This window comes from Carlito syrichta, unplaced genomic scaffold (genome assembly GCF_000164805.1).
Source record: "Carlito syrichta isolate Samal-C Ts95f unplaced genomic scaffold, Tarsius_syrichta-2.0.1 Scaffold81549, whole genome shotgun sequence".
NCBI lineage: Eukaryota > Metazoa > Chordata > Mammalia > Primates > Tarsiidae > Carlito > Carlito syrichta.
This window is the reverse complement of record NW_007025645.1, coordinates 614,702-636,304: the sequence shown is the minus strand read 5'-3', so window position 1 is coordinate 636,304 and position 21,603 is coordinate 614,702. Positions and strand designations below refer to the sequence as shown.

The 21,603-nt window shown below is 36.4% G+C and overlaps 1 protein-coding gene across 1 annotated transcript in view; it reads left to right on the top strand.

The window, feature by feature from the left end:
• PEAK1 (pseudopodium enriched atypical kinase 1) overlaps positions 1–21,603 on the top strand; it is a 280,456-nt gene that overhangs the window by 111,699 nt on the left and 147,154 nt on the right. The window contains exon 4 of the mRNA XM_021711072.1: positions 5,942–6,022. The gene's annotated coding sequence lies outside the window, so the exon portion shown is untranslated. The remainder of the gene's footprint in view (positions 1–5,941; positions 6,023–21,603) is intronic.

The following is a 21,603-nucleotide window of genomic DNA, read 5'->3' as shown; positions in this document are numbered from 1 at the left end:
AATTTGAGTTACCTGATGTGCAAATTCTCAGCTGAAGTTGAACAAGGTAATGCTCTGCCTTCTTGTTTCAGTTCTTGTACTGCAAGCAAGCATCCTTTTTGCTGTCTACTTAATGCCACATTTTTACATTTTTTGTGCTTTTTCTGGGTGATTTTGCCATTTTAAATGGCCCCCAGTGTTTTGCTGAAGTGCCATGTGGCATCCCTAAGGACAAGAAGGCCGTAATAAGGCTATAGAGGAAATACGTGTGTTATGTAAGCTTCTCTCAGTCATAAGTTATGCTGTTGGCTGGGATTTCAATGTTCATGAATTAACAATATATAATATAATATTATATTAAATAAGGTGCCTTTAAACAGAAATACATGTACAACAAGGTTATGTATTGATCTGTAGATGAAAATGTTGTGACCAAAGTCTCCTAGAAACCTCACACTCCCGCCTATATTCCCCAGAAGCAGTGATTCAGTATTCACCAAATTTAGTGTTTGTGGAAACTTAATAGAACATAATTATCACAAATAAGAACTATTTATGTGTCCAGATATTATGTGTCCACAAATTCTTATATTTGTGCATTGCAATAGGCATTAATCTTAATTTATATTTGAGATTATGGCCACAAGAAATACCTAACTTTTCCTAGAGAGAAATAAATGCATACTAGATGAAAACAGTTTGCTTTTTTAGATCAGATGGATGATTTCATATTCCCTAAGTCAGAGGGTTTTTCATAAAATGAAATATTGGAGAACTACAAGTGACATTGACTGACAGCATCTAAATGATCATCTACAGCACACTTGAGCATAACAGGTTGTCAGCATCAAATTGTTGGGCTGCCAGTTTCTTTTATGCTTGATGTTATTCTCTTTAGCAAGCTTGCAACATTATCAGTCCCTGTTCTCTTAAAGAAATGTATTTTATAATGGTGTTTATGTGTGAGGAGATTTCATAATCAGAGACTAGTGTGTGTGCATTTATATCTGTCAATTTGCTTGAATACAACAGCTCAAAAGCATTTTTTAACCTTTCATTTACGAGTGTTGGTTCATATCAGGAGAGGTGTTTTAAAGTGACAGGTATTATATGAGAGTGAGAATTACCGACACCTTCTGACATACCAGTGTTATGTTGAAAATTAACATTCAGTTTTGTATCTCACTTTTTACTGTCTGCAACCTGAAATCAGGGAATTGGCATTTACAGAGTCAAGGACAAAGAGATATACAACCTCATGCAATGACTTTTATACTCCAAAGGGATTCTGTGCTTGTTAGCATATATCTGTTTTCTAATCATCTTTCTCCTTGGTATAGAAGGTCTGCCTTAGGGATTATCTTATGTAGCTATACAGTTAAATATTTAAAATAGAAATGATACAGACCTACATTTAGAGATGCCTGTCTCAGTGTGGGGTGACTGTTTATTTGTGCTGTTATGTTTCTGATTCAATCTTCCTCTGACTGATTATGTGATCTTCTAAGGTATTAGGGTGAATGCTATCTTTACTACAGACGGTAGATTCTGTGTCATTAAGAGTAGTTTATGATGGACAACCCCTTCGGGTCCCTTCCTGCTATGGGAGCTTTTCTGTCTTCTCAATAAATTCTATGTTATTACCCCCACACACACCAAAAAAGAGTAGTTATGACAACCTTTGTTTCCTCCTTATCTTTGGTAGATGATCTTAATTTCACTATTCATATAGAAATACCCCATAGGTCTATTCTTCTGCACCATATTTAAGTATTGATGCTCTTTAATTATACTGCGTTCAGAAAGCAAAATATTTCCAGTTGAAATTCTCTGTGGCTTGAGCATCAAACTTACTGTGTTTTCATTTTCCCTGCTGATTTGGAGCACCCTAATATTGACTAGCCTGTGACATAACTGAAAGTCTGTGTTACCTTACAGTTACGCAATATAGAGATATGTTAAAATTTGAGAATTTTATCTGGAGTTCTTCAGTTAGGTGCTAATAAAGTGGGGACACCTTCTTAAATCCATAAGAATACAGGGAATTGACTGAAAGATAAAAGTATTTTTCTGGACTAATACATCTCTTATGGAAGTGCAGGATGGTATCTAAATGGCACTGTGCCCTATAGTTTGAGAGAAACCTGTTTGAAAGTCTTTGGTGAAGTATGGTTGTGGTATCTAAGCCTCTTTGTAAGGATAACTACAGTGGTGAGTTGACATTTGCTCTTTACTCTCCTCCCTCCAAACCTTGTCATACATCTGTCACCTTAGTCCCCTCAAATGTGTTGATTTCCATCTCTGTTTTATGACTTAAATTCTTTTATTTCTTCTCTTCAACAATCCATGAACAATTACTCCTTGGATCTCCCAGATCAAGATTTTTTCTTCAAAGAAACTTACTAAAATCATCTAGTTTCTCTTCTCACTGACTTTATACATATAAGTTATATACTTCTTTGACATTGGTTTGCCTAGTTTCATTTGTATTCAGTTAAACAAATATCTCCTGGGTGCTTATATGATGATGTGTGAGCTTGGTGGGCTAGGAAAGTATGCTGTGGTCAGGCTTTTCAGGTGATCCTGGACCTGAATCTTGAAGAACAAGTCAGGGTTTCCCATTGTGGAAAGGGATTAAAGATAAGTTGACAAAGAGAACAGCATGAGAATACATGGTACTGACAGAGAGACTAGTATGGCTGTAGTGTGATGACGTGGGATACAGGAAATGAAGCTGAAGAGCTAGGTAGGAGCCAGGTCATCGAAGACATTGTATGTCATACGTGGACATTTGTTCTGTGAGTGAGCTCGAACTTTATTCTGTTAGTGATAGGTTGCCATTGCAGAGTTTGACATATATTAGTGTTTAACATGGCAAGATTGTCATTTTAGACCAATCATTTTCTTTGCAATAAGTACATAAATTTGAGATAGAATAAGAGTAGAGATGGGCAGACAGGGTTTGATTATTGATTTGGTTGTATCAAGAGATAACCTGGATTTGGATACTATGAACAGGGATGGAGTTGAGGAAATAGACTTGGAAAATGTTTAGAGTAGAGGTCAGTAAGATTTGAAGATGATCATGACATTTGAGATTATTGTCAAACTTCTGGCTCGAGTAGTTAAGTGGCTGTGGTACCACTGGGACAGGGACTTTTAAAAAGGAACACATTTTAGAAAAAGATGAATGCTCCGTTTTGAACATATAGAGTTTTTGCCTGTGGTAATTTCAGTTGGTAACATCCAGCAAACAACTGGATATAGGAGTCTGAGGCTCAGGTGAAAGGTCAGAATTGGTGGTATTCATTTGAGTTCCTCTCAGTTCTGTTGGAAGCACAGGGAATGTAGATAGAGTGTGAAGTGGGCATAACACTGAACCCTAAGAGGAAAAGAAAAAGGAAGAACCCAAGAAGGAAACCGAGAAGGAGAAAGCTTTGTATCTTTGCCCAATTACTTTCTTTTTTTGATAGTTCATGTCTTTTTATTTTTTATTTATTTATTTTTTAAACATATTTTTTATTTTAAAATTGTGGGGTACAGTTAAGGGTTAGGTATACAAATATGCATCATTCAGGCACCCTTGTTGATAAGGGGCGTTCCCCCCCGTCCCCAGACAGATATTGACTACTATTAATCCCACCACCCTTGCCCTCCCTGTCCCCACCCCCATAGATTCCCACCACTGTCGATCCTTTTCTTATAATATTATGATAGGTGTTCAAGGTCCACTTACAAATGAGAACATGTGATACTTCGATCTTTGTTGCTGTGAAAGATCACTCAGTATTATAGACTCTAGTTCCATCCAGGTTGCTGCGAAATTCATGATTTTATTCTTTTTTATGGCTGCATCGTATTCCATCTTGTATATGTACCACATTTTTTAATCCAGTCCTCTTTTGATGCACAGCATGGTTGATTCCAGGTTCTTGCTGTTGTGAACAATGCTGTGATAAACATACATGTGCAGGTATCTTTTTTATAGAGTGATTTGAGTTCTTCAGGCTATATTCCCAGGAGAGAGATTGCTGGGTCATATGGGAGGTCGATATTTAGAGCTTTTAGGAATTGCCACACTGCTTTCCACAGAGGTTGCACTAGTTTACACTCCCACCAACAGTGTATAAGTGTTCCCTTTTTACCACATCCTCTCCAGCATCTGTTATTTTTTTGAGTTATTGATAACGGCCATTCTGACTGGAGTTAGGTGGTATCTCAGTGTAGTTTTAATTTGCATCTCCTTGATGATTAGTGAGTTTGAACATTTCTTCATGTATCTGTTGGTCACTCGTATGTCTTCTTTTGTGAAGTGTCTGTTCATATTTTTTGCCCACTTTGTAATACCTAATTACTTTTAAGGAGAGGACAGTTCTATCCTTTTTGTATACTCAGTAATACCTTGAATATTATATTATGTAGTATTATGTAGTAGGTACTCAGTGTTTAAATGTGTCACTTATTTTATTTTGTTCAGCTAGAAAACATTTACTTTGAGATTTTGTTTCATGTTTTATCCAATTTCATTACTTGACAAATACTTCTTAATTCATCTCACTTCATAAACACCTATTATGTACTAGGTATCTTGTTAAATACTTTATGCATGCTACCTCCTTTTATCCTTAAAATAATCCTGAAAGGGTATATTTTATTATTTCCATTTTGTATTTGAAGAACCCATGAATAAAAAGATTTAGTGACTTATCAGCGTTTTCACACATCTGTATAACTCCAAAATTCCTTCTCTTAACAACTGATAATCTATTATGTGTTTAGACCAGAAAACATTTTAAAGTCTCTTGTTCAGGTTTGTGAGAATTCTTCTGGCCCAAAGGCACTGATTTATACTAAATTTTTCATGGTCAGTCTCATGTGGATTAGTATATTGGTTGGACACCTCTCTGTTCTTGAATGCACTGTGGCTTTACTTAAGCCTTTTCATCTCTTTGAGTCACTATTTCTTCATTTTTCTATTAGCAGTTTGCATTAGAGGATTCCTAAATTGCTTAAGGTTTGAAAAATTCTGTAAGTTCATTCATTTTTAAAAACTCAAGAACAGAGGTTACCTGGAGTCTACCAACAGGATTTAGAGATCCACAGGGTACAGGCTGGGTTTCATGATTCAACCAAAATTATATGCAAGATATGATGCCTCTATGTGCATTTTTATGAGGATGAGATTCATAGTTTTTTCAGATTCTCATAGTTTCCGTATAACTCACTCTCTACCCAAAAGGTTAAAAACTCTAAGAACTAGAAGTATTTTGCATAATGTAATAAACCACAGTGCTTTATGCAATTCTTGAGTAGTTAACAGAAACCATTCTTTAAATTTTTGAAGCAAGGAACACATTTATTTATATAATATTAAAGGATATATTTACTTTTTGGCTACTTAAACCTATGTTTCTGGAATATTATCCAGCTAAAACACCTCTTGGTTATTTTATTGCTTAAAAAAACAAGTTCATCAGATAGAACGTGTGAAAGTTTGACCTTGCCTTGTGTGAATTAAAGAATGCTCAGTTTTATTTATTTGTTTGTTTATTTATTTATTTTTAATTTTGAAGATGTGGGGTGCAATTTAGGGTGGTATACAAATGTTCCTTATGCAGGTACCCTTGTTGTTGAGAATCCTTCCCCCCGCACACCCCCACCCCGGGCAGTTACCCTCAACTGCCAATCCCACTCCCTTCCCCTGGCAGTTTCCCACTACTGCCAATCCCTTTCTTATAATATTATAATTGTTCATTGTCCGCTTATGATTGAGAACATATGGTACTCTGTTCTTTTTTTCTGTGACAAATCACTGAGTATGATAGACTCTAAATCCATCCAAGTTGCTGCAAAGTCCATATGTTTGTCCTTCTTTATGCCTGCATAGTAAGAATGTTCAGTTTTAAAGAGGAATTCAAATACCTTCACTAATATATATTCCCTATGTTGCATCTTCCTGTAGGAAAAGAAGATTTGAATCCGTTTGTAAGGAAAGAAAAGGAAGCAACAACATAATGTCTAAAGTTGGAGCCAGTTAAGCCAGGTTTGTATGTCTTCTTTCCATAATGTAATATGTTTATTCTAGTCTTGAATCTCCTTTATTAATCTCCTGCCTTATTTCATCATCACATCTAACAATTTTGAGCCATGCTGTAATAGTGTGGAGAGGGCAAAGATGAATAAGGCATGCCCTTTTAGAAATATTTGCAACCTACCTATGAATATAAAAGACAAAATGATAAAAAGCTAGATAATATTCACATTCTAAGATGGGAAGTTTTGTGAAGTTTGGTAAATTGGACAAGGTCAAACACTGAAGTCAAATTGCAATTCAAACTTATATCTGTTGACTCCAAACCTCATTTGCCTTCCATTATGTCACAATGTCCTGCATTGTATTTAGGTTTAGTTGTTGTACAACTACTGATTACTGAAGTGGAGAACCAGGACCCATACATATTTCATCTAAGGATGCTTTCTGATGAAGTAAAGGGAGAGGAGAAGATTCTTTAGTCCCCAAAGTTTAGAAGATTAGAGAAGGGGAAAGCACTTACTATGTGCTAGACACTACTGTAAGGCAATAGCCAGGTGACGCACTTGGTATTATCTCTTATTTTTAAGACAGTGAAATAATTAAAGTGCCTAAGATCACATAGGTAGTAAGTATCAAAAGCAGAATCAAAACTGACTATTGGGAAAGGTTAGATAGGGCTCACATACCTATTGACTTAAAACTTAATATTACTCAAAGTAAACAAATAGCTAAGCTAGTTTGAGCTCCTTTTGTGATTAGCATCATTTATAAACTTTTTTTTTTTTTTTGAGTTGGAATCTCACTCTGTCACCCAGACTGGAGTGCACTGGCATGCTCACGGCCACCCCAGTGTTGACATGCTGGGCTCTGGCGATCCTTCTGTCTCAGCCTTCCAGGTAGCTGGAACCACAGGTGTGTGCTACCATGCTGGCCAATTTTTTATTTATTGTAGAGATGAGGTCTCGCCAAGGTGCCAGGGCTGGTCTCGAACCCGCGGGCTCAGGCAATCCAAAGTGTTGGGATAATAGGCTGAGCCACTGGACCCGGCCTAAACTTTTTTTTTTTTAAATAAAGATGTGGGGTACAGTGGGATATAGTAGGTATATAAACATTGATTATGCAGGTACCCTTGTTGATGAGGTGTGTCCCTCCCTCCCCTAGCAGTTTCCCTCAACTGCCAATCCTGCCCCCCTCCCCTGACAGTTTCCCACTACTGCCAATCCCTTTCTTATAGTGTTATAATTGTTCAAGGTCCACTTACGAGTGAGAACATGGTGCTCTGTTCTTTGTTTCTGTGATAGATCACTGAGTATGCTCAACTCCAAATCCATCCAAGTTGCTGTGAAGTCCATATGTTTGTCCTTTTTTATGGCTGCATAATATTCCATTATGTATATGCACCACATTTTTTAATCCAGTTCAACTTTGATGGGCAACATCGTTGGTTCCAAGTTTTTGCTATTGTGAATAGAGCTGCAACAAACATACGTGCACAGGTATCTTTTTTGTAGAATGATTTGAGTTCCTCCAGGTATATTCCCAATAGGGGAATTGCTGGGTCATATGAAAGGTCGGTTTCTAGTTCTTTCAGAAATCGCCACACTGTCTTCCAGAGAGGTTGCACTAGTTTGCATTCCCACCAGCAGTAGAAACACTTTATCTCTGCATCCTCGCCAGCATCTATTGTTGTTTGTTTTATTAATGATGGTCATTCTTACTGGTGTTAGGTGGTATCTCAGTGTGGTTTTGATTTGCATTTCTCTGATGATGAGTGAGGCTGAGCACTTTTTCATGTGTCTGTTGGCTGCCCGTATATCTTCTTTTGAGAAGTGTCTATTCATGTCTTTTTCCCACTTTTTAATGGGGCTGCTAAACATTCTTAATTGAACTATTAGCAATTGAATCCTCTCACCACAATAATATTTACATCTTGTTAATAAGATTTTTATTTCAACCACTTTGAAAATGTAACTGTTTAAGCTACATGATCCTATGATGAAGAGAGATTTTAAATTTACAGAATAGTGAACAGCAGCATAACAATGGAAAGGACTTTGAAGTGAGACTCAGATCTGGGTCATTTCAACTCCTACATTCCCTGCTGTCTTGTGAGCTCTCCAAGTCACCCTGTTTTCACACTCCTTTTGGGGAATGAGAAGTTTGAGTTCATTGTTCCCTAAGTTTCTTACAATTAGTAGATTTTTTACATACTTGCAATTAATAATCAAATGTACCTCACATTTGTATGGTATTTTAAGCGTTTCAAAGCTCTTTCAGATACATTAATCTCATTTAAGCCTCACCACACTCTTCTGAGTTGAATATTATCATTTTCATGGTATACATGACCAAATTGAATTGGTCCAAGGTCACATAGCTGGGCCTAGACTAAGTGGCACTATGATACTCAGCCTACAGTTTACCCTGGTTTTTGTTTTGTTTTGTTTTGTTTTTTTCAGGGAAAAACATTGGTTTATTAAAACTTACAGGAGGCACTGATGGCGGCCAGTCGGTGAAGAATCTGCACCTCAGGACAGTACAGCAAACAGTTTTATAATCAAGCAAGTTAATTATTCTACAGTGCTTCCAATGACATCAATTAAGAGTGCTACCTATATTGCTTTCAGCATTGCTTGATCACCTGCATCCCATGACTCATTACTGGGAATATGCATATTCTTCAGAGACCAGTCTTGGCCAGAGGCTGCTCCCTGAGGGAGAGGAAAGAAAGAAGTCAGGTGTAGGGGGAGCAGAGTCTATGTCAGGACAAAACCTAACAGTTATTAATCTACCAATTTATCCTCCCTATTAATGGAGGGCCACTCCTGGGACCTTGACTGTCAGTCATATCCAGTCTATGGACACGGGCGCACAGTTCTGAGGTGAAGTAATGCATCAGGAAGCTGGCATTCAGGATTTCTTTGACATGACCTCTGGGGATTTGGGTGGGGCCCTGACTCCATCGGCCTCAACCTTCGTTCTAGCTACAGCATGCCATGTGAATACAGGATTGGAGAATTCCATGAAAATGCAGCTTATTGATATTGAAAAATGACTATGTCGTAAATAATGATAAATAATGATGCGCTAAGATTTCCTTTCACTCACTTCTACAGTTCGATAGGGCTGCCGTAACAAAGTCCCACAGACTGGGTGGCTTAAACAATGGAAAAGTATTTTCTCGCAATCCCAGAGGCTAGAAGTCTGAGATCAGGGTGTCTGCAGGGTTGGTTTCTGAGTCTTGTAGGTGGCCATCTTCTCTCCGTGTCTTTATATAATCTATCCGAATGTGTGTCTGTTTCCTAACCTCCTTTTCTTATAAGGATACCAGTCATATTGGATTAGAGCTCACCATAGTGATACCCTGGTTTTCTTGCCTTAATGGGATTAATTGCATCTTTGCATAAAGCACTGTTATATGAAAAAGTGAAAATTCAGTAATTTATTAAACAAATCCAAGCAGGAAAAACCAACACTTCCTAGCATGAAAATAGTAATGACTAGCAACTTGGATGGATTTAGAGTCGACCATTCAGTGATCTATCACAGAAACAAAAGAGTACCATATGTTCTCACTCATAAGCGGACCTTGAACAATTATCATAATACTATAAGAAAGGGATTGCCAGTAGTGGGAAACTGCCAGGGGAGAGGGGTTGGGATTGGCAGCTGAGGGAAACTGCTAGGGGAGGGAGGGGCACACCTCATCAACAAGGGTACCTGCATAATCAATGTTTGTATATCTAACCCTGAATTGTAACCCACATCTTTGAAATAAAATAAAAAAAAAAAATAAAGTAAGCCGGGCTTGGTGGCTCAGCCTGTAATCCCGCGCCTTTGGGAGACTGAGGTTAGTGGATTGCCTGAGCCCGCGGGTTCGAGACCCACCTGGGCAGGAAGACCTCATCTCTACAATAAATCAAAAAAAATTAGCTGAGCATGGTAGCACATGCCTGTAGTTCTGGCTACTTGGGGGGCTGAGGCGGAAGGATCGTCGGAGCCCAGCAGGTTGAGGCTGCGGTGGCCGGGAGCGGCCACTGCACTCCAGTCTGGGTGACAGAGTGAGACTCCAACTCAAAAAATAAATAAATAAAAATAAAAATAAAGTAGTAATGACTACAGCTATATAAGTAGCAGAAACAAAAAGGTAAAGAGGTGGCAAATAACAGGGTGTGTAAGTTGATTTCATCTTGGTTTCTATTTGTTCCTGGATTAGAAGTAAATGGAATTGACTTATCTCCTTGTGTTTATCAGTAGTGTGCTATTCGGGTTGCTTTATCCTTAACAATACGAGGAGAAACGATACTTTAAAGTGTTTATAAATTGTAGATGAGCTAAAGAGAACTTAAAACAGTCAATGTAAAAGGTACCTTAAAAACAAATGAATAATAAGTGTGGGGAACTAAGCTTTACATGAACTTAATTATTTCATTGCTTTATTGATGTGAGCTCCCTTTTATATTTCCACTTTTTAGTTGTGCAGCTACTGCTTAGAGACATTACCTGTCTCCATGTCAGTGATCTTGTTGGACAGAACAACAAATGACTTTGCCTTGGTAACTTTTTGTAAACAGCATTTTATTTTTTTGGAAAGAAAATTATCTAGAACTAGTATGTGGGTATAAGCAGTTTTTGTCCCCACATTGTTATTCCTTTAAAAGGAACTGATTTTCTACATTACATGGTAGGATGGTGCTTTCTCTGCAGATATGAAAATTTGATCATTAACAAAGTCTCTCATTTTTATTCTATATTAGAGCTTTTTTAGGATGATAAACTATATCTATTCCATAGAACTAATAAATGGAAAGAAGATCTCCCAGATGGTTCTAATCAAATAAGGAAAACAGTGAAGGGTGGAGTTGGTATAGAACAAAATTTGAAAGCAACATTGTAAGACTTGACTTAAAGTAGAGAGGAAAAATGTATTGTGTCCTTCCTGAAGTCTGTTTCTTTAAAAGTTCATTTTAACATTCTCTTGCCTGCTGCTGATATTCTTTCCACGTGCCCTGCCCTGCAAAGCTACAAACCTCAGTCCATCCCCATTCTCACACCATCACAGGTCCAGGGAATTGAGGCAAATGGCATCACACCCAGACTTGAATAGAGCTGGTTTTTAATTGTCAGCTTTGTAAAAAAAAAAACATATACAAGAATTTTTTTTTCAGTCACTATGTTATGGTGCTTTCAAGGAAAAGATCAAAAGGCCACTTCACAGAAATTGTTAGTTTTTGTTTTGAGATAACTCAGGAGCTAGTTTCCTGAAAATTTCATATGCCCGACATAATGGTTTTATTAAATTGTTCCTGTTATAACATGATTGTATCTTGCTTACCCAGACTGTAGACAGTTTTAAGGACTAATGTGTGCTTCTCATTGGCCAACTGTGATTAGTGTTCATGTTAAAGTTGTGATATTTAGCTGAGGGCTTACAGTCTTTAAAGATGACTGGGCTTTTTCCTATGACTCGTGAGTTTCCCTTGTTTGGCTTTAGGGTTAAATAATTCCTGATCTAGAGTCAGCTGCAATTCGTATTAAAACATTCTCTTTGTACACGTGTATAGCCTTGTGATTCAGAAGGCATGGTTTTAATAAATAAAGCCTTTTGATTTTTTCAACTACTTATTTCAATAAAGAAATTGTTGGAATACTAACCTTTTTCCCCAAGTCTTGTTGACAGATCTGGTAGCATTAAATAAAGTGCTTTTTCTAAGATCGACTCAGTATTCATATAGATTTATTTTTTCTTTATGTAATCTGCTTTCTGTACCAGGTTACAGTACTTTCTCTCTTTCTTTTTTTTTTTTGATTTGGAGTCTCACTTTATCGCCCAGGCTGGAATGCAGTTGCACGCTCACAGCCACCCCAGCATCAACCTGCTGGGCTCTGACAAGCCTTCCACCTCAGCCTTCCAAGTAGCCAGAAATACAGGCATGTGCTACCACGCCCAGCTAATTTTTGATTTATTGTAGAGATGAGATCTCACCGAGTTTCCCGGACTGGTCTCGAACCCACGGGCTCAGGAAATCCACTCACCTTGGCCTCCCAAAATGCTGGGGATTACAGGCTGAGCCACTGAGCCTGGCTAGTTATAGTACTTTCTAAAAATGAGACCAGTTCTTAGACGTATGGAACTCTCGGATTCTTTTTTATGTCATGTTCGGTGAACCTGAAGATGGCAATAAAGGAAATACAGAGCTGCTGACTTATGTGGATATATATATGTGTGTGTGCGTTTGCATGTATGATCTAAACACCCAGAAAGTGAAATACATTTGATTTACAGCTTCTTTCTTGAGCAAGTTATTTTAAAGTGGAACACGATAAAGTTATAAGGAAATATTGATTAATTTTTCAAGTGCATTGGTACTTAACAAATGATTAAATGTAGCTCGGAGTTTCATTTTGTGTCTTAGTGTTGTATTTGCAAGAATTAAATAGGTTAAATCATATTTTTTTAAAAAATAGAAATGTAAATAGGTAGTAAAGGAGAACTTGGAAATTTGTTGGCCTGCATTTGTAGGATCAGTTCACCACTAGTTGTCCAGTTATTTGAATTTATCAGACAAAAACAGTCCCAACCAACTATAAATAGTCAAAGTATATATTGACTATTTTGTTAGCATATGTGACATCTTTTTTTTTTTTCCCTCAAAAGTGAGAAGAGCCGGGCTCGGTGGCTCAGCCTGTAATCCCGCGCCTTTGGGAGGCTGAGGTGAGTGGATTGCCTGAGCCCGCGGGTTCGAGACCCGCCTGGGCAGCGAGACCTCATCTCTACAATAAATCAAAAAATCAGTCGGGCGTGGTAGCGCATGCCTGTAATTCCAGCTACTCGGAAGGCTGAGGCGGAAGGATCGCTGGAGCCCAGCACGTCGAGGCTGCGGTGACCGGGAGCGGCCACTGCACTCCAGTCTGGGTGACAGAGTGAGACTCCAACTCAAAAAAAAAGTGAGAAGAGTGATTGATTTTTAAGTATTCAAAAATTATTCTGCTGGATGTAATTAAAAGTATTACTGAAATAGATAATTTCAACATTTGCTCTTGGGTCTTTTTATTTTTGTAATGAAAACCCAGCTTCAAAAACATTTAAACCAAAGGTTGTTAATTGCAATGGGGGTTTTCTATGAAGACTAAATTTGAATTTAAAATTGTATGAACTTCTTTGCTGGCTTTACTCATTCTTACATATTATCAGAACATTTCTTTTCAGATTTGGGAGTCTGAAATGTTGCTAGCCTGCAGCTCTTCTATAGGAGTAGTGAAGGACTGCAGAAACCTGGAGGACTCTAGATTTTCCATGCAGGGTAAAATAAAATGTACTTGATCATACTGAGTGAATTCAGTATAAATGGCTTACTTTCTCTTCTCCAGGAATGTAGATGCCGTGTCTTATAAAAGTTAATAGTGCCAGGTATCATTTGCTAACAGAAATGGTGGTTCACAGACTTTTTCATTGAGTATAATATGATAAAGGGAATAGAAATCCTGTATGGTCCTTATAGTCAGAGACCTGAGAAGGAGGGTGCTGTCTAAAGATCACATACACAAGGCTAGGAAGTAAGGTCAAATGTTTTGAGCCCCTAAAAAGTTCACATAAAACCAATAGCAAGAATAGTGAAAGCCAGTGCACTCTGTCTGAAGCAAGTTTATAGAGTCTACTTGAGTGCATTCAAATATTTGGTGTTTCAGCCGGGCTCGGTGGCTCAGCCTGTAATCCCGCGCCTTTGGGAGGCTGAGGTGAGTGGATTGCCTGAGCCCGTGGGTTCGAGACCCGCCTGGGCAGCAAGACCTCATCTCTACAATAAATCAAAAAATCAGCTGGGCGTGGTAGCACATGCCTGTAATTCCGGCTACTCGGAAGGCTGAGGCGGAAGGATCGCCAGAGCCCAGCAGGTCGAGGCTGCGGTGGCCGGGAGCGGCCACTGCACTCCAGTCTGGGCGACAGAGTGAGACTCCAACTCAAAAAAAAAAACAAAAAAACAAATATTTGGTGTTTCTTGTTAATTCTAAGATACAAATTTAACAGACGTTTGGACTAGGAACAGGTTTTACAATAAGAGGCTTCAGAAATCATTCAGTTATTCCCTTTCATTTTACAAAGGGAAACCAAGAGTGAGAAGTTAAATTACTTAAGTATCATCCAGGTGGGAAGAAACCTAAGACTAGAATACATACATACTTCTCTCTTAATGAATTGAAGACAGAATTTGAAAAATTGTCATGGGAAATGATTTTTATTATTGCTGTCAATTTTTAAATTTACATACAATAAAACTGACTTTGCAAATAAGCTCTGTGAGCTTTAACACATGTACGGATTCATATAACTACCACTACAAATGATGCCTACCAGCTGTTTTCCATCAGAACCTCCCCTTTTTCTAACACCATGCACCTCCTGATCTGCACTCACTGCTGTGGTTTTGCCTTCTTCCGAGTATTGTGTCAGTGGGATCATTCATCATGCACTCTTGAATGTAGCTTCTTTCTCTCTGCTTAATGTTTTTGAGATTCATCCTTGTGTATATTAGTGGCTCATTCTTTTAATTGCTGCATAGTATTCCATTGTATGACTAAATCACAATTTATTTATTCAATTGTTAATGAATATTTGGTTGTTTGCTGTTTTTTAAGATGTTTTTGAAGAGCAACTTTAGATTCACAGCAACACTGAGAGAAGGGTAGAGCCCTAGCTCGTTGTCTCCATGCCCCCGCCAGAGTGGTACATTTTTGACAGTTGGTGAACCCACATTGAGACATAATAATTACGAAAAGTCCTGTTTCCATCAGGAGTGACTCTTGGTGTTGTATTTTTTATGGGTTTGGATAAATGTATAGTGACATGTATCCTCTGTGATAGCATCGTACAGAGTATTTTCACTGTCCTTAAGCTCCTCTCTCTACATCTTGCCTATTTGTCCCTTATTTCCCTTCAGTCCCCCATAACTTACTATTTTACTCTCTCCATAGTTTTGCCTTTTCCAAAATGTCATATCGTTGGACTCATATGTAGCCTTTTCAAGTTCACTTGTTTCCAGTTTTAGCTATTAGGAATAAAGCTACAGGGATTTTCTTTTAGTGTGGCAAATGAAAAAATTTGCTTATAGATGTCATAGAGACCCTGGTAATGAGTTCTTAAGGAATTAACAAAATTAACTCACTTTTTAAAAAACTTTTAAAATATTTTTAAACTTTGAAATAAATATAAATTCACAGGGTAAACACAGTACAGAAAAGTTCCTGTACCATTCACCCAGTTTCCCTTATTAGTTACATCTTAACTATAGAACAATGACCAAAACTAGGAAATTGACATTGGTGTAAAGTGAGTATATAGTTTTGGCATTTTAACACATCTTTAGATACATGTAGCCAGCAGTGTATCTGCAATCAAGATACAGAATTATTCCATCACCTCAATAACATTCCTTGTACTCCCTCTTCATAGTCACACACATACCCCTTCACCATCCCTCATCCCTGGCAACCACTTCTGTTCTCTATTTCTATAATTTTGTCATTTTGAGAATGTTATATAAATGGAATGATATAATATATGCCCTTTGAGATTGGCTTTTAAAATCAGCATAATGTGAGATCCATCACATTATGGTATATATGAAGAATTCATTCCTTTTATTGCTGATATTGTTACTTTTCCATAGTATAGATGTGCCACAGTTTACTTTTCCCCTTCTTTGTGGGTCATGTTAATACTTTTTAGAATTCCATGTTGATTTACAATAGTTCTTTAAAGTGTATCTCTTCATACAGCTTTTTGGTCATTGCTCTAGATATTAAATTGTGTCTGTAACATATCACAGCCTACAGTACTACAGTATTACTGGTACTGCTTCATTTTACCAAGTTGAGTAACATATAGAAGACTTAGCTCCCTTTGTATCTTTCCATTAAATTTTCTGAATGTTTTATATATTTCTAGCATGTCTATATGTGGATATTATATGCATGTATACATATAAATCTTATATTTATATTAATAGTTTTAAATATTTTCTTTACATACACTGTGAACCGTATCAGATAGTATTATAATTTTTGCTTCAGTGGTCCGAGGTAGTTTTGAAAACTCAGGAGGAGCAGGAATCTATTATATTTATCCATATTTTTACTCTTTCTGGTATTCTTTCTTCCTGATGTTCCAAGATTCTTTTTTCATTTCCTTTTTGCTTAGAGGATTTTCTTTATTCATTGCTATAGGAAAGACGTGCTAACTACGGATTCTCCCTTATCTATGAATATTTTTATTTTTTCTTCATGCCTGATTAATTTTTTGCTGGATAAAGAATACTAGATTAACAACTCTTTCTTTTAGCACCTGAGAGATATTGTGCCAGTTTCTTCTAGCTTCCGTGGTATTTAATGAAAAATCCCTGCCGTTAAATTGTTTTTCTTCTCTAGGTAAGATGTTTTTCTCTTATTGCTTTCAAGGTTTTTTCTTTTCTTTAGTTTTCAGCGTTTGACTATGATATATCTTGTCATGGATTTATCTGGGTTTATACAATTGGGCTTTACTCAACTTCTTGCATCTGTAGGTTTATGTCTTTTGTCAAATTTGGAGACTTTTCAAATAATTTTTCAGCCCTGTCCTTTCACTTCTCTCCTTCTGAGACTCTGATGAAATGGATATTGAATCCTTTGTTATAGTTTCATAGGTTCCTGAGGCTCTGGTCATTTTTATTGAGTCTGTTTTCTTCCTATTGTTCAGATTGGGTAATTTCTGTTCTTTTATCTTTTGGTTCATTGATTCTTTCTTCTTTTCCTATCCTTTCTGCTATGAGTCTAAACATCGACTTTTAAATTTTAGTTGTCATTTTAGTTTTGTACTTTTATTCTTGACATCTTCAGTTTCTTTGCTGAGACTTTTTTTACTCAGACTTTCTATTTTTTCATTTGTTTCCAGTGTGTTAGTACTTGCTTATTGAAGTATTTTTATGATAGCTGCTTACAAATCCATGTGAGATAATTCTTACATCTGTGTTATCTTGGTGTTGATATCCATTGATTGTCTTTTTTCATTCAAGTTGTGATTTTCCTGATTCATGGTATGTTGAGTGTTTTTCAGTCAGAAGCTGAACATTTTGGATATTGTGTCATGAAATTTTGTATTTAATTTATTTTATGTATGTATGTATTGAATCAGGGTCTCCCTCTGTCTCTAGGCTGGTGTGCAGTGGCATGATCACTGTTCAGTATAACCTCAACCTCCTGGGCTCAAGTGATTCTTCCACTTTAGCCTCCCAAGTAGCTGGGACAACAGGCAGGTGTCACCACATCTGGTTAATTTTTAGATTTTTCTGTAGAGAACAGGGTCTTGCTATGTTGTCTAGATTGGTCTCAAACTCCTGGGCTCAAGCAGTCCTCCCACCTCAACCTCCCAAAGTGCTGGGATTACAGGCGTGAGCCACTGTGCCCAGCTTCAATTTTACTTAAGTCTTCTGTTTTGACAAGTTTCTTGATACTATCATGGCAGGGGAAAAGACTGTCACCTCCTTACTGTCAGGGAAAGGTGTAAGTGTAGGACTCTGCTATGCCTCTGCTGACACCTGGCAGGAAGCATGTGTGTGGGCTGGAGTGGAAGTTTCAGCTCCTCTCTAGGCCCCTAATGACACCAGCTCTGCTGAGTAAGTACCTAGGAGTACAATTATTTAGTTGTTTAGTAAGGTTGTTTTCTGTTTTCTTTTGTTTTTAACTTTGAAAGAAGCTGCCAAAGTTATTTTAGTGTTGATAAAATTTTCCATTCCCACTAGCAATTTATGAGCATTTCAGTGCCATCCTATAGAACTTTCTGGGGTGATAAAAATGTTCTATATTTGTACCTTCCAGTACAGTAGCTGCTGAAATGGGCACACAGCTCTACATCCTTGACAATATTTGAAATTGTCAGTCTTTCTAGTTTTATCCTTTCTGTATATATATGAAGTGGCATCTTGTTGTGGTTTTACTTGTTTCAGGTACTTATTGACAACTTAATTTTTATAATGATGTTTTTTAAATGACAGAAGTTTTTTAGTTCTGCTACAGCACAGTTTATCAGGTGAGTTTTGTTTATGGTTCCTCTTTGTCTTAAGGTCATAATATTTTTTTTTCTTGAAGTTTTATAGTTTATCTTTCACTCCTAAGTTTATGATGCATTTTGAATTAGTTTCTGTATATGGTGTAAGGTAAAGTTCATTTTTATCCCATGTAAATATCCTGTTATTCTGACACTATTTGTTGAAAATATGATCTTCTTACATTGAATTATCTTGACACCTTTGTTGAAAAACAATTGACCATATATTTGTAGTTCTAGATTTAGATTCTGTATTGTGTTTCATTTATATGTCCATTTGTAGCTCATTATCAAGCTGTCTCAATTGCTGTAGCTTAGTTATATATCTAGAATTCAAGTATTGTAAGTACTCATACTTTGTTTTTATTTTCAAAAATTCTTTTAAATTGTTATAGGTACATAATAGTTGTACATATTTATGGGGTACATGTGATATTTTGGTACAAACATATAGTGTGTAATGTTAAATCAGGGTAATTTGGTTTTCTATTATCTCAAACACTTGCCATTTTTTTGTGTTAGGAATGCTAAATCCGTTACTAGGTATTTTGAAATATACCATAAATTATTGTTAACATAGTATCCCTATTGTGCTGCCAAATACTTGATCTTATTTCTACTATCTGTGTTTTGTACTTGTTAATCGAACTCCTCTTTATCCCCCATCCACACTTCTTTTCTGAGTCACTGGTAACCACCATTCTACTTTCTACCTCCATAAGAACCATTTTATTAACTCCCACATTAGAATGAGAACATGCAATATTTGTCTTTCTGTGACTGGCTTGCTTCACTTAACACAGGTATCATCATCAGATGAATGGATAAAGAAAATGTGGTATATATACACAGTGGAATATCATTCAGCCGTTAAAAAAATGAAATAACTGTCATTTGCAGCAACATGAATGGAGCTGGAGGACATTATGTTAAGTGAAATAAGCCAGGCACAGAAATATAAATACTGTATATTGTACATTGCAGTGAAAATGTAAGATTTTGATTCGAATTGTATTGGATCTGTGGATTAATTTGGGGAGAATTGCCAGTTAATAAGGTTAAATCTTCCAATTCATGAACATGGTATATTTCTACATTTATTACAGTTTTCTTTAGCTTGTTTTCACAGTGCTTTTTATAGCTTTCATTTTACAGGCCTTTCACCTATTTTATTAAACTCAAGTATTTCTTATTTTTAAATATTATTATAAATGGTATTTTAAAGTTTTTAAATTTCTACTTGATGGTTACTGGGTTAAGAAATATAATAGGTATTTGCATATTGACTTTCTAGTTTGCAATCTTCCTAAAAATCACTTAATAGTTGTAGTATTTGTTTTGTGGATTTCACATTATTTCTTACTTCTTGATCAGCGTCGGTAATCTCTCTTTTTAAGGAATTAGCTCATTTCATTTTAGTTGTTAGATGTATTGGCAGGAAATTATTCATAATATTTTCTTATCCTTTTAATGTCTATAAAGCCCTTCGTGATGACTTTCATTCTTGATATTGATGATTTCTTCCTCTTCTCATCTTGTTCATTCTAGCTAAAGGCTTATCAGTTTCATTAATTTTCCTTCAAAGAGCCAGTTTTTTATTTTATTGCTTGTTCTCTATTTTTCAACTGTCTATTTTATTGACTTCTGCTCTTTGTTATTTTCATCACTGTCTAATTACTTTGACTTAATTTGCTCCTTTTTTCTAGTTTTCTATAGTGGAAGCTTAGATAATTGAGTTTATGGTTTTTCTCCCCCAATAAAGGCATAGAAACCTATAAACTTCCTCAAAGCAGCATCTCACAAATTTTGTTATGTTGGCTTTTCATTTTTACTCAGCTCAAAATATTTTCTAATTTCTCTTATGATTTCTTATTTGGTCCATAGGTATTTTAGAAGTGTGTTGCTTGATTTCTAAAAATTTGGGAGTTTTCTAGATACCTTTCTGTAATTGATTTCTAATTTAATACCATTGTGATAAAAGAATGCACTGCGTATAGGTTTCAGTTCTTTTAATCTGTAAGACTTATCCCTAGCTCAGCACATTGTCTGTCTTGATCAGTGTTTCATGGGCCTTGTAAATATTTCTGTTTTGCTTTTGTGGATTGGAGTGTTCTGTAAATCACAATTTAGTTGAGATTGCTGCTCCAATCTTTATCCTTGCTGTACTTTTGTTGTGCTTGTTCTTTCAATTACTGAGAGAAGAAGATTGATATCTCCAACTGCTATTGTGTATATTTCTCCCTTCAGTCTGTTTCTGCTTCATGTATATTGTAGGTCTGGTATTGTGTATATATACATTAGAATTGTTCCTTCTTCTAAATGAATTAACTTCTTGATCATTATGAAATTTTCTGTATTACATCTGATAATATTCTTTGTTTTGTCTTCTACCTTATCTGATTTAAATATAGCTCTTTCAGCTTTCTCCAGATTTCAGTTTGCTTGGTGTCTCTTTTACATTTCACCTATTTTTAGGGTGGGATTGTTATAGACAGCATGTGTTGAATTCTTTTATCTGTCTTTTCATTGGAATATATGATTTACATCGACTATATTATTAACATGGTTGAGTTTAAATCTACCATCATGTTACTTTTTTTCTGTTGTCTTCCTTTGTATTAATTATGCTTTTGGATTCCATTTAATCTTCTCTGTTGGCTCAGTCATTCCCCATTGACTTGCTCTTTGTTCTACTTATTTTAGTGCTTGCTCTATGATTTATAATATGTTTCTTTAACATACTATAATAAGTGATTACATAATATTATACCACTTCTCACATAATTGAAGTCCTTTACAGCAGTGCTCTCCCATTGTCTCGCAGTCATTTTTTTTTCTCACTGAGCTTCATTTTGGATAAATTATATGGCATTATTTTCAACTTCAGTATTTTTTTCTTCAGTATATGAACTACTGTTTACCTACCCAGTGAAATTTTCAATATATAATTTTTTAATCTCTTGAAGGTTTTTTCTTTTTGAAAAATCCTCCATATCTTTTACCCACTTTGTAATGGGGTTGTTTTTTTTCTGTCAGCACGTTTGAGTTCCTTGTAGATCCTTGATGTTAGGGCTTTGTCAGACATAGAGTTGGCAAATACTTTTTCCCAGTCTGTGGGCTGTCTCCCTGCTCTCTTGATGGTTTGTTTGACTTTGCAGAAGCTTGTCAGTTTAATGAGGTCCCAGTTGTCTATCTTATCTCTTATGGCCTGAGCATTTCGGGTTTTGCTCAGGAATTGGATGCCAGTTCCAACTTCCATAAGGGTGTGTCCTGCATTTTCTAAAGTTCTTATGGTTTGAGGGTTTACATTTAGGTCTCTGATCCATTTAGAGTTAATTTTTGTGTATGGGGATAGACAGGGGTCTTGTTTGAATCTTCTGCATGTGGTCAGCCAGTTTTCCCAGCACCATTTACTGAATAGGGTCAAAAGAAGACATACAAGCAGCCAACAGATATATGAAAAAATGTTCAACCTCACTAGTCATCAAGGAGATGCAAATTAAAACTACACTGG